Source organism: Mesoplodon densirostris, chromosome 13 (assembly GCF_025265405.1).
Source record: "Mesoplodon densirostris isolate mMesDen1 chromosome 13, mMesDen1 primary haplotype, whole genome shotgun sequence".
NCBI lineage: Eukaryota > Metazoa > Chordata > Mammalia > Artiodactyla > Ziphiidae > Mesoplodon > Mesoplodon densirostris.
In genome coordinates this window covers 5447814-5457388 of record NC_082673.1, presented here as the reverse complement: position 1 = coordinate 5457388, position 9575 = coordinate 5447814, and positions in this window count along the sequence as shown.

Below are 9575 nucleotides of genomic sequence, written 5' to 3'. Positions count from 1 at the left end.
ATCTGTGTAGTCAAGCTGAGAAAGTTATGTCACCTCAATGTGTCCTAAAATAATGCCAATTATTTGTCTGACTAACTAGCTGGGTAGAGTGGACAGTTCTAGAAGAAGAAATGCACAGGCTTTGGAACCAGTCAGACCTAATTCTAATCGTTCTTTTACTTAATAGCTATGTTGTCTGGAATGTCGTTTAACATGAGTCCCAATATTCTCATATATATACTCTAAGGTATAAAATTAATTTACTAATACCTGTTTGGTAAGGTTGTTGTAAAAATGTAGAATAATATATGTAAACTACTTAAAGTAGTTCCAGGCTCACTGATGCTTCTCAATAATAATCTATCAATGGCTGATCAAATGTTCTTCAAATTAAAACAAGAAGCCAGGAAGAAAAATGCCAACAAAATTCTAATGTCATGTACCATGAAAAACAACACATAGGGAGAACTTGTGAAAAAAATATTAGGTCATTTTCAGGAAAAATCAGGAGATGTGGAATTAATTTAAGGCTTCAAGTGTTTATATATCTATGCACAGTACCTGGGCGAAAGTCAAACCTGTAACTTTAAGACAAGTATAAATTCAGCTTAATGAATTCATGTTGGGTATATTTCAGGACTGTTCTAGCCTCTGTATTTTACAGAGATGACTATTACATGGCTTCGGGCAAGTAATTTACAACCCAGAAATTAAATATCTCCAACTATGGATGGCGTGAAATTCACGACTGAAACAACTAGAAGGTAAATTGCATTCAAAAGAAACAGCTCCAATAGAATGGACTAATCATGTTTCTCCAAAATCACATATAACATATAAAATGTCATGAAGGTAAGGAATGGTAGAAAACATTCAGATGAGGGCAAAAGGAAGAGAAACAAGTGACACTATTATGATTGTATAAAACAGGTTTCCTGGCCAGGTAGAAGGTATCGAGGATGGCTCTTACTGGAGGATGTAAACTGGCTCAGAGGGAAGACGTAACTGTGCAGAAGGGTTTCAACTCTCAAAACCTTCTGCAGAAAGCAGAACATCTGACTCTCTTTATTGACAATTCCGTCTGGTAGCAGGTAGAGGAAGTAGCAAGGAAAATTGCTATTCTGTACTTAATTCTAACCAACAAGAAAGAGCTTACTGTTGGAGTAAAAGTTATATGAACCTTGGGAGAAATCAAGTCATCCTGGAATTCATAACAGGATGAAGAAAGGAAGCAGTGGGCTCCGTCAGACCAGCGCTCTAGACTTTAGAAAAACAGATTTTTCAGAAGTTCATAAAAAGGTTGGCATAGTTCCATGGCTAGAGAGTCCAAAAGGAAATACAAAAGTAAAAAGAGTCAGAAAAAAATATTATTTAAAGGACTATAGAAATAAAAGTATGGATATTAAACAGTCAAGAGAGAAAGGGACAGAAACAGGGACAGAAACAGAGAGAGAAGAGAGTCGACGGAGGAGACTGACATGGACAATGATGCAGAGACACAGAGCCGGGGAGGGAGAGGGATCGGCTAGGGAAGCAGACAGCAAGCTTAGGTACATCCCAAGGTTCTGGGAGGGTGGTTCCAGCTTCCTGTGGTGTGGAATCCTCTCGCAAGCAGAAGGTCAGGGGAGCCGAGAGCAAGTGACACCCACACTCACAGGTGACCCTCGATTCTCACCCTCTCAGGCTCACCTTAAGCCCAGAGGCTGCTTTCCCCAGGAAGACTTCTCTGCCTAGGGGTGTATAATGTAGTGGTGTGACCCCTAACTGGTGTCTCCCAAAGAGCACAAACAATAGCTCAGCTCAGACATTTCCCAGGCATAGACTCAGCAGAAAATATCATCTATGAGGAATGTGAAGTTTTAAAAATGAAACTATACAATCACAAATGTTCCCCATTGGGAAGAAAAGGTATAGACAGCCAAAGAAATTCACATTTAGCTGCACAGGAAGCTCTCAGATGATCTTAGATTTAAAATACATAGACAAAAGTAGGAGGAAACATTACATAACCAAAAGTGGAGAGAAAAATGAAATACTAAATATGGCATAAAATATTCTTAAAAATAGACTCAAGTAGGCAATCCAGAATGAGTCGAAACTTTGGAAAAATGCTGAGAAGGACAAGAAATCAAAACTTCTAGATCAGTTCTTATACTTTAGATAACTCAACAAAATTCTAGAACATCATTCACTTCTTCAGTTGTTCAATAAATTTATTCAGGATGCTATGATAAGCAGGGCAAGACAGAGGTATTAAAATGAATGGTGCAACGTCTATTTCCATGAGCCTGTGTTCTAATTCGGAGGTTGTGAAGAGACTCCTACCCAAATAAGTATAATGCACAGCAGTGGTGTGTGTTGGAGAATGTGTATACCCCACTCTGGAAGCACAGAATAAATAAAATTGGGTAATGTGTCATCATGAAAGATTGTGAGCTAGGCTTCAATATGGAGAGGACTATAAATAGCGATGGGAAGTGATTATTAAACTACTTTATGGTTGCATTAGTTAAGGGTCGCTAGGCTGAAGGAATGAACGTACTCAAACATGTAAATGGCTCAGGACCATTTGGAAAAGAATACGAGCTCTAGGAGTCAGCGTTCATGCCCAATTAACTGTCGACATGCAGTGTGGTATAAACCAAGGGTATTTTAATGTCAAAAGGTATTTATGAAGGATACCTAATACATATTGAGTATCCAGTGGGTCCCAGGCTGCTACCGTTGGTATGCCCATCTTATCCATGAGAAGCCTGAGCCCTGGACCATTTAAACACATTCCCCAACATCTCAGAGCCGGTGATAGAGCTGGAATTTGAACCTGCTGTATCTGACTCAAGGGCTTAAACCCTTAAACATTCTTTTTTTAAGTTTACCATATTACCTACATGGGTAAGGTGCATGAAAATAAAGTCAGGTCAGAATAGTAGTAATTAAACAACATACCTAAAATGTTGACTGAATATTCATTGTTAACCTGAGAGTGCCAAGCGGCATTGTATTTGGTCCTTCGTCATTCAGTAGATAAGTAATTTAAATAAAAACACCAAGAACATAATTTAAAAAACCTATAGTTTTAAAAAACCTGGGGTATACACTTAATGTATCTCCACATTAGTTATTTTTACAGTAGGATTTCACAGTATTTACTACCTGTTTTTAAACAGATAAAGAAACTGAAGCTCAGACATCAAACTTGACCTAAGTCACTCAGCTTTACACAGGGGAGCCTGGATTCGAAGCCGGATTCTATCTGACTCCAAAGCCTGTGCTGTTCCACACGTGAGAGAGACCACATCACCACACTGGTGTTCAGTTCTGTTCAGTTCTGGCCCCTATATTTTAAGATGTCCCTAGTAAATGATAGTGCATAGGAGGAGAACAGGAAGGGCTCATAAAATCACAACAATAGAATTCCATCATCATCTCTCAGGTTCTTTTCTTTGGCTCTCTGCCCCCAAGTAGCAGTGTTATTGAGTCCTAGCTTTGGATGACTATAAAATGTTTTGAAGCAACTGAACACTCAGAATATGTAATTTTACTTATTTTAATGACTCAGCCTCCCACACTTGGCCATGTTGTTCCTACAACGGTGCAGACCCAGGGGTAGAGTTCTGAACTAGAGTCAGGGGCCAGGGATAGTGATGTTTGCTACAGGTTGCTCTATTCTGTTACATTCAGAGCTGAGCCCTTGATTATCATGAACAGTGGGGAACTTTTTATCTTTACTGAGAAAGGAAGGGAGAATTCTGAGGGGCGTCAAGAGCAAGAATGAACCCAACCATGACAGAGCATACACTATGTGCATATTACCTCTCTGTATTCCCATCCACCTAATTCTTCACTGAATACTGAGATACCTATTTGTGTTTTCTACAATAATAACCAATTTCTGAATTAGTGAAATTCGGAAATTCAAATTCTGAATTTGCTACTACTTGCTGCTTTCTGCTTCTAGTACTAGCGTTTTCTGATGTTTTATCTGAACGTAGCCATAAAACAGTCTATTTTGGTGATAGTCGGAAGAAGCACATTTTAACCAATATGTGCTACAGCCTCGGTATAAAATAGCACTTGCTTTCTTTCCCATTACGGTTTTCTGTGATCCTAGACTCATTGATAAAATATTATTCACCACAGATATAAAGGTAATCATAAAAAATATTATGAAAGAAAACTCTACCTAAATGCCAACAGGTTTAAGATAAAGGGTACCACCTAGAAATTATACCATTTCACTTAAGCTATGATGATGGTGACAGTGGTGATAATAACTTGGGGATGGCAATCTGAAGGGCAGGCTGCCCTTGGTTGAACCGTGAACCAGCCATAGAGCCCAGCACAGGGCCTGGCATGGAGTAGGTATGTACTGAGTAATGAATTCATAATAATGAATTCATTGGATGAAAAATGATGCCTCTTGTGGAGGCCCACATGAAGTAAGGTCTCGCTCGGAATAGAGATCAAGCAAGTAAGTCTCAGTGCTAATAACAAAAGACAGTCTAGGAACAGAATGATTCTAAACCACAGAGGACACACTTTGTTATTGAAACTGAGGGTGGCAGTGAGGATGGATGGAATTAATTATAGTAAATTTAGTAAATTTAATATGATAAATTTTTGTATCCCATGGGTGATGATAAAAGATAACATTGATTGAAGGACTAACAGAAGTCAGGTATTATGTTAATGATTTACATATAAAATTCGACTGACTTCTCAAATCAGTTGTGAGCTACATATTAAACCTAGGTTATTAGTAAGTAAATTAGAGATCAGGGAAGTAAAGGTATTTACATAAGACCACTGGCTCAGGACTTCCTTGGTGGTCCAGTGGCTACGACTCCACCCTCTCAATGCAGGAGGCCTGGGTTCGATCCCTGTCCGGGAACTAGATCCCACATGACTCAACTAAGAGTTTGCATGCCACAACTAAGGATCCCGCATGCTGCAATAAAGATCCAGCATGCTGAAACAAAGGCCTGGCGCAGGGACTTCCCTGGTGGCGCAGTGGTTAAGAATCTACCTGCCAATGCAGAGACACAGGTTCAAGCCCTGGTCCGGGAAGATCCCACATGCCACGGAGCAACTAACTACTACTACGTGCGCCACAACTACTGAGGCCACATGCCACAACTACTGAAGCCCACGCACCTAGAGCCTGTGCTCCACAACAAGAGAAGCCACCACAGTGAGAAGCCCACCACCAAAACAAAGAGTAGCCCCCTCTTGCTGCAACTAGAGAAAGCCCACGTGCAGCAACAAAGACCTAATGCAGCCATAAATAAATAAATAAATAAATAAATATATTAAGAAAAATAAAAAGACCTGGCACAGACAAATAAATAAATAAATGTTAAACCAACCAACCAACCACTGGCTCTTACGAGGTATTAGAATCAAATCCAATACTTGTCCCTGTGCTATGATGTGGTACCTTCCAAAGAACTTTTTAACTTACTAATCAAAAGACCAGCTGACTGACTGACACATTCCCTGTTTATGAGCCCATTCCTGCTATCTTGGGCCTTTTCACAAAGGGCCCGCCTTATACCTTTTCCACAGACCCAGCGGAACAGTGGGTGGTACATCCTCTCCAGAAGCCTTGGCCACAGGAAGAGGCGGCTCGAGCACAGGGAAGGGCTGGGAAGTGCTGTGTCTTCTAAGGCGGAAACCACATTCACCGCCCACTTCCTCCAGGTTCAAGTTCAAACTACAGTTAAGGAAGAGGAAAGTGGCTGGCATTGGTCCAAAAGAGAACTCGACAGAGGAGAAGCGCTCAGGTATTTCCATCTTTTTCGGACTCTTTGTAGGTCTGTCTCCACTTTGGCCTCGATTGCATTATTCACCATCGCTGGCATCTGCAGAATGCGGCTTCGAATCTTGTTCCCTCATTACCTGGGTTTTTATCTTCACAGCCTGTTCAATAAAGCTCTGAGCACAACATTAGCAAGAGACCTTGATAATCTATTTATTTAGGACATATTCGAAGGCATCAGAACCTCTGATCTGTCCTTTAAGGGTATCAATATCCAGAGGGGTCTGATTAAACTCTGAGAAACTAGAAATGACAAGGCTGAAGCTGAGACTAAAACAAAATACAAGTTAATGAGGATGAATTCATCACACAGATGAGGATATTTTTGTGGGTAGGCAGGCTGTTGTTCTAAGATCTATACTCTGATGTTTTTCACCCAATTGTGTAAAAAGGTATTAAAAAACTTTTTTGATAAGGGGAAAATAAGTTAATCTCTAATAATTTGTAGGGTATAATAATGAAAAGTATAGATTCAAAATTTAAACCCCACAAATTATTAATCTAGTATATTCTAGTACAAAACCACATTCTAACAACTACCTGAAGCTTCAGAATAACACGCAGAAGCCAGTAAAGAAACTGTTTTTTTTAAAAAATCCATGAGGATAACTAATATTTGTATAGCAAATGATTGTTTGAAAAGTGACCTTTCTTTATCATTTAGATTCTGAAGTGCTGAGGTCAAGTATGCCCTGGAGTTGAAATGACTACTTACATGAAAGAACCTGAGAACCTTGAAAATCTGAATTTTTCTGATAGTCCTGTGTCTCATTTATGAGTTTCCTCTGATGCTCCCTAACCAGTGCAAATCTTTCCTCTTTACTTCTTTACACCCAATTCTCCATCTAACTTTAAGAGCAGCTGCAGCTGGCATCTGACACAGAGCCTAGTGGCACTTGCAGTGGGGTGGGGTCCCCTAGGGACTTTCCATATCCCCCCAAGAGCACTAAGTTAGCTCTTAACTTAGTGAGTTCAACTCTGCCCAAAGTTTGCCCTTAATATCATAGCCTGAAGAGTATGATATTTGTCAACATTCCACCAATGAACTGATTAAGAGGTGCTAGTTCATACTAATAAAACTCACCAGCCTGTAATGTATTTATTTCCAATGAGAATTATTGTTATCAAGGGAAGTGGATGATTGCCCTGACCTGCCTTGTACAGGAGAAAGCATACTTCGGTCCTCTGCTTGGTGCTGGCCTGGCTCAAACGTGGACTAGCGTCAGGTTTGGAAGCCTGCTGAGCCCTTAGAGAGGGTCAGTTTAGGATCCCCGTGTTGACATGGGAGGTCATCTTCTCCCCTGTCCTGTGTCTGAACGGAATCTGTGGGTTACTGTCTCTAACCAGCTAGTTTCTTGGCATGTGTATAGTCTTTCTTCAAAAAGGATGGAATATGATTAATTAAATTCCTTTTCAATAATCACATCTCAGTTTTGTCTCCCAGAAGTTAAATCCAGGATACACTGAGGTTTGAGATGTTCCTACACTTGTTAGAGACGCACTTATGAACACAAAGCATTAAGGACATCTGTTTTATGTGGAGATTTACAGTTTAAAGTTCAAAGGGTGACTGAAGTCCCAGGTTCTTAAGGCTTCTCATGCATACAGACACTGAGAGGAAAACTGAACAGGAGCTCTCTAGCTGCCACTGTCCCTTTTTTTTCATTGAATTTTTGTTACCTTTCTGTCAGTGATGTATTTACTTATATCTGTCAATTACCTGTTACCTGGAAAGGTGAGTGGACCCGCAGCTGATCCAGGAATATGCTGGAGACTTCCCTGTGTGCGTTCTCTGAAGCTGGAACCCAGACACTGTATGTAGGTCCCTTGTTCCAATGAGGCATCTGATGTGTACTTTCAATTGGTATTAACAAAAAGTTGCCCAACTGTATTTATAACTCTTTGTTTGGTCTTATGGGAATTTAGTCATACCACTCTTCAGCCTTGCAATTATCTGAATATTCATGTTCTCAAATTATCTTTTCTGTATACTGTTGTGACTGAAATCATGACTTTATTCCATTAAGTCACCAAAAATCAAATAGAAAAGTCTATCAACACACAGCTGTCAGCTACAGTTTTATTCTGTGGAAGGCTAAAAGCTATCCTATTTTAATAATTTTAATTCATTTCTGCTGCAAAGATCCATTTGTGACAGTTTCCTTTTAAATTTAAAAATATTTCGTATTCTTCTTCTGACTGATGCTGTTATCTGCTGTCACATAGATGGTGGAGCCTAGGAAATATGAAGCCAGCTCCGACCATATCACATCTGAGCTCTCTTCCTTATTCTGTCTCTGACTTATTTTATGAAAACTGGTAAGTCACTTAACCACTTTCTGCCTACGCATCTGAAAACTAAGTTGGATCACTATTGTCTACAAACAATGCATGCTCTTTATCTGCTGTGCATCAATTCTATCACTGCCACGGCTCACAGATGCTCTTTGCTCAGTCGGGGAGGCAACCAACAAAAGGCAGAGAACAACTCAGAGGCTGATGATATTCTTGATGTCAATACACTTTCTGTGAGTCGTGTCTTTAAAATGATGATATAAATGCCAATGGTTTTCTAAATGCCGTTAAAAATGAGGTTCAACTTTATTGTTTATTTTATTGGTTTTCAGACAGATGTTGGGGGAGCTTATTAGATTATTCCAGTTTTACATTAGTCCCTAGAATCCACCTACACTGATGCTCTGTGTCCTATAAATTTCCCAGAGAGTGAAGGAAGCATCTCCACCTCCACCTTGCCCACCTCTGCATCCCTTGAAAAAGCCTCTCCTCAACTTCCCTCCTGTTTCCCACATGCACAGCATCCAGGTTTTTGTCTAAAAATGATTAAAAATTGTTCTCTCTTCCGCGTCTTTAATCCCCTGTCCCACCTACCCTGCCCTGTTTTTCTCGACTTGCTGGGAGTCCAGATGAGGAACATAAAATTGACTTTCACTTGTAATGTCAAGTCATCATTGGTGAAGATAAATTTATACAGAAGAAATTACCAGGAAGAAAAAGAGCTTTTACTGACCTTCCAAAAGTTGGAGAGAGCTGATTAAATAACTAGTTCACAATGTCCTTTCTCATTTAGCTGGAAATTGAACTGATGTAGATTTTTCTTGGCACATAATAACAGTAATATTTTGGGATAAAATGGGGTGAGGGAATCATTTTATAAAATAAAGCAGAGAAGAATGTTGTCCCTGGTTTGCTTTACTCTGTAATGTCTCTTCACCATGGCCTCAGTTTAGATGGGGATTCAGGGAATAGGCAAGGATTCCTGAAACCGAATACAAAGGCTTTCAGTGGGGATTCATATCAAAGCAGAGAAAATCAGACTTGCAGCTAAGGAACCTAGTGTCCTTTCCAGGTAAACCCTCATATGCTCATCAGTGTTAATTAGAAGAATATTTTTACTTCTCTGCTGTGTTTCCCCATGTAAAAACTATATTTCTCCCATGGAAAAAATCAGTACTTTATTCCATTAAACTCCTACCTGTGGAAATAAACAAAAACCAACCAACTGAGAACAAGCAAAGCTTATTTGTTCCAAGCTTGCCTTCTCAAGGGAGTCAACCACCATCTCTCTTTCTTCACAGAGACTCAAAAGCAGGCAGAGGAGAGGGAAAGCTCTATAGTGGAAAGAAAGGAAGGCTTCAGGTCTGCCCCAGTTGGAAGTTAGAGGGCGCTAACTAGAAGTGAGGCATCCTATATGATTGGTTTGGGGTGCATCTTTGTCTTTTTCCTATTGTTCCCAAGTTGGAAGTGGGAACAACAGTTA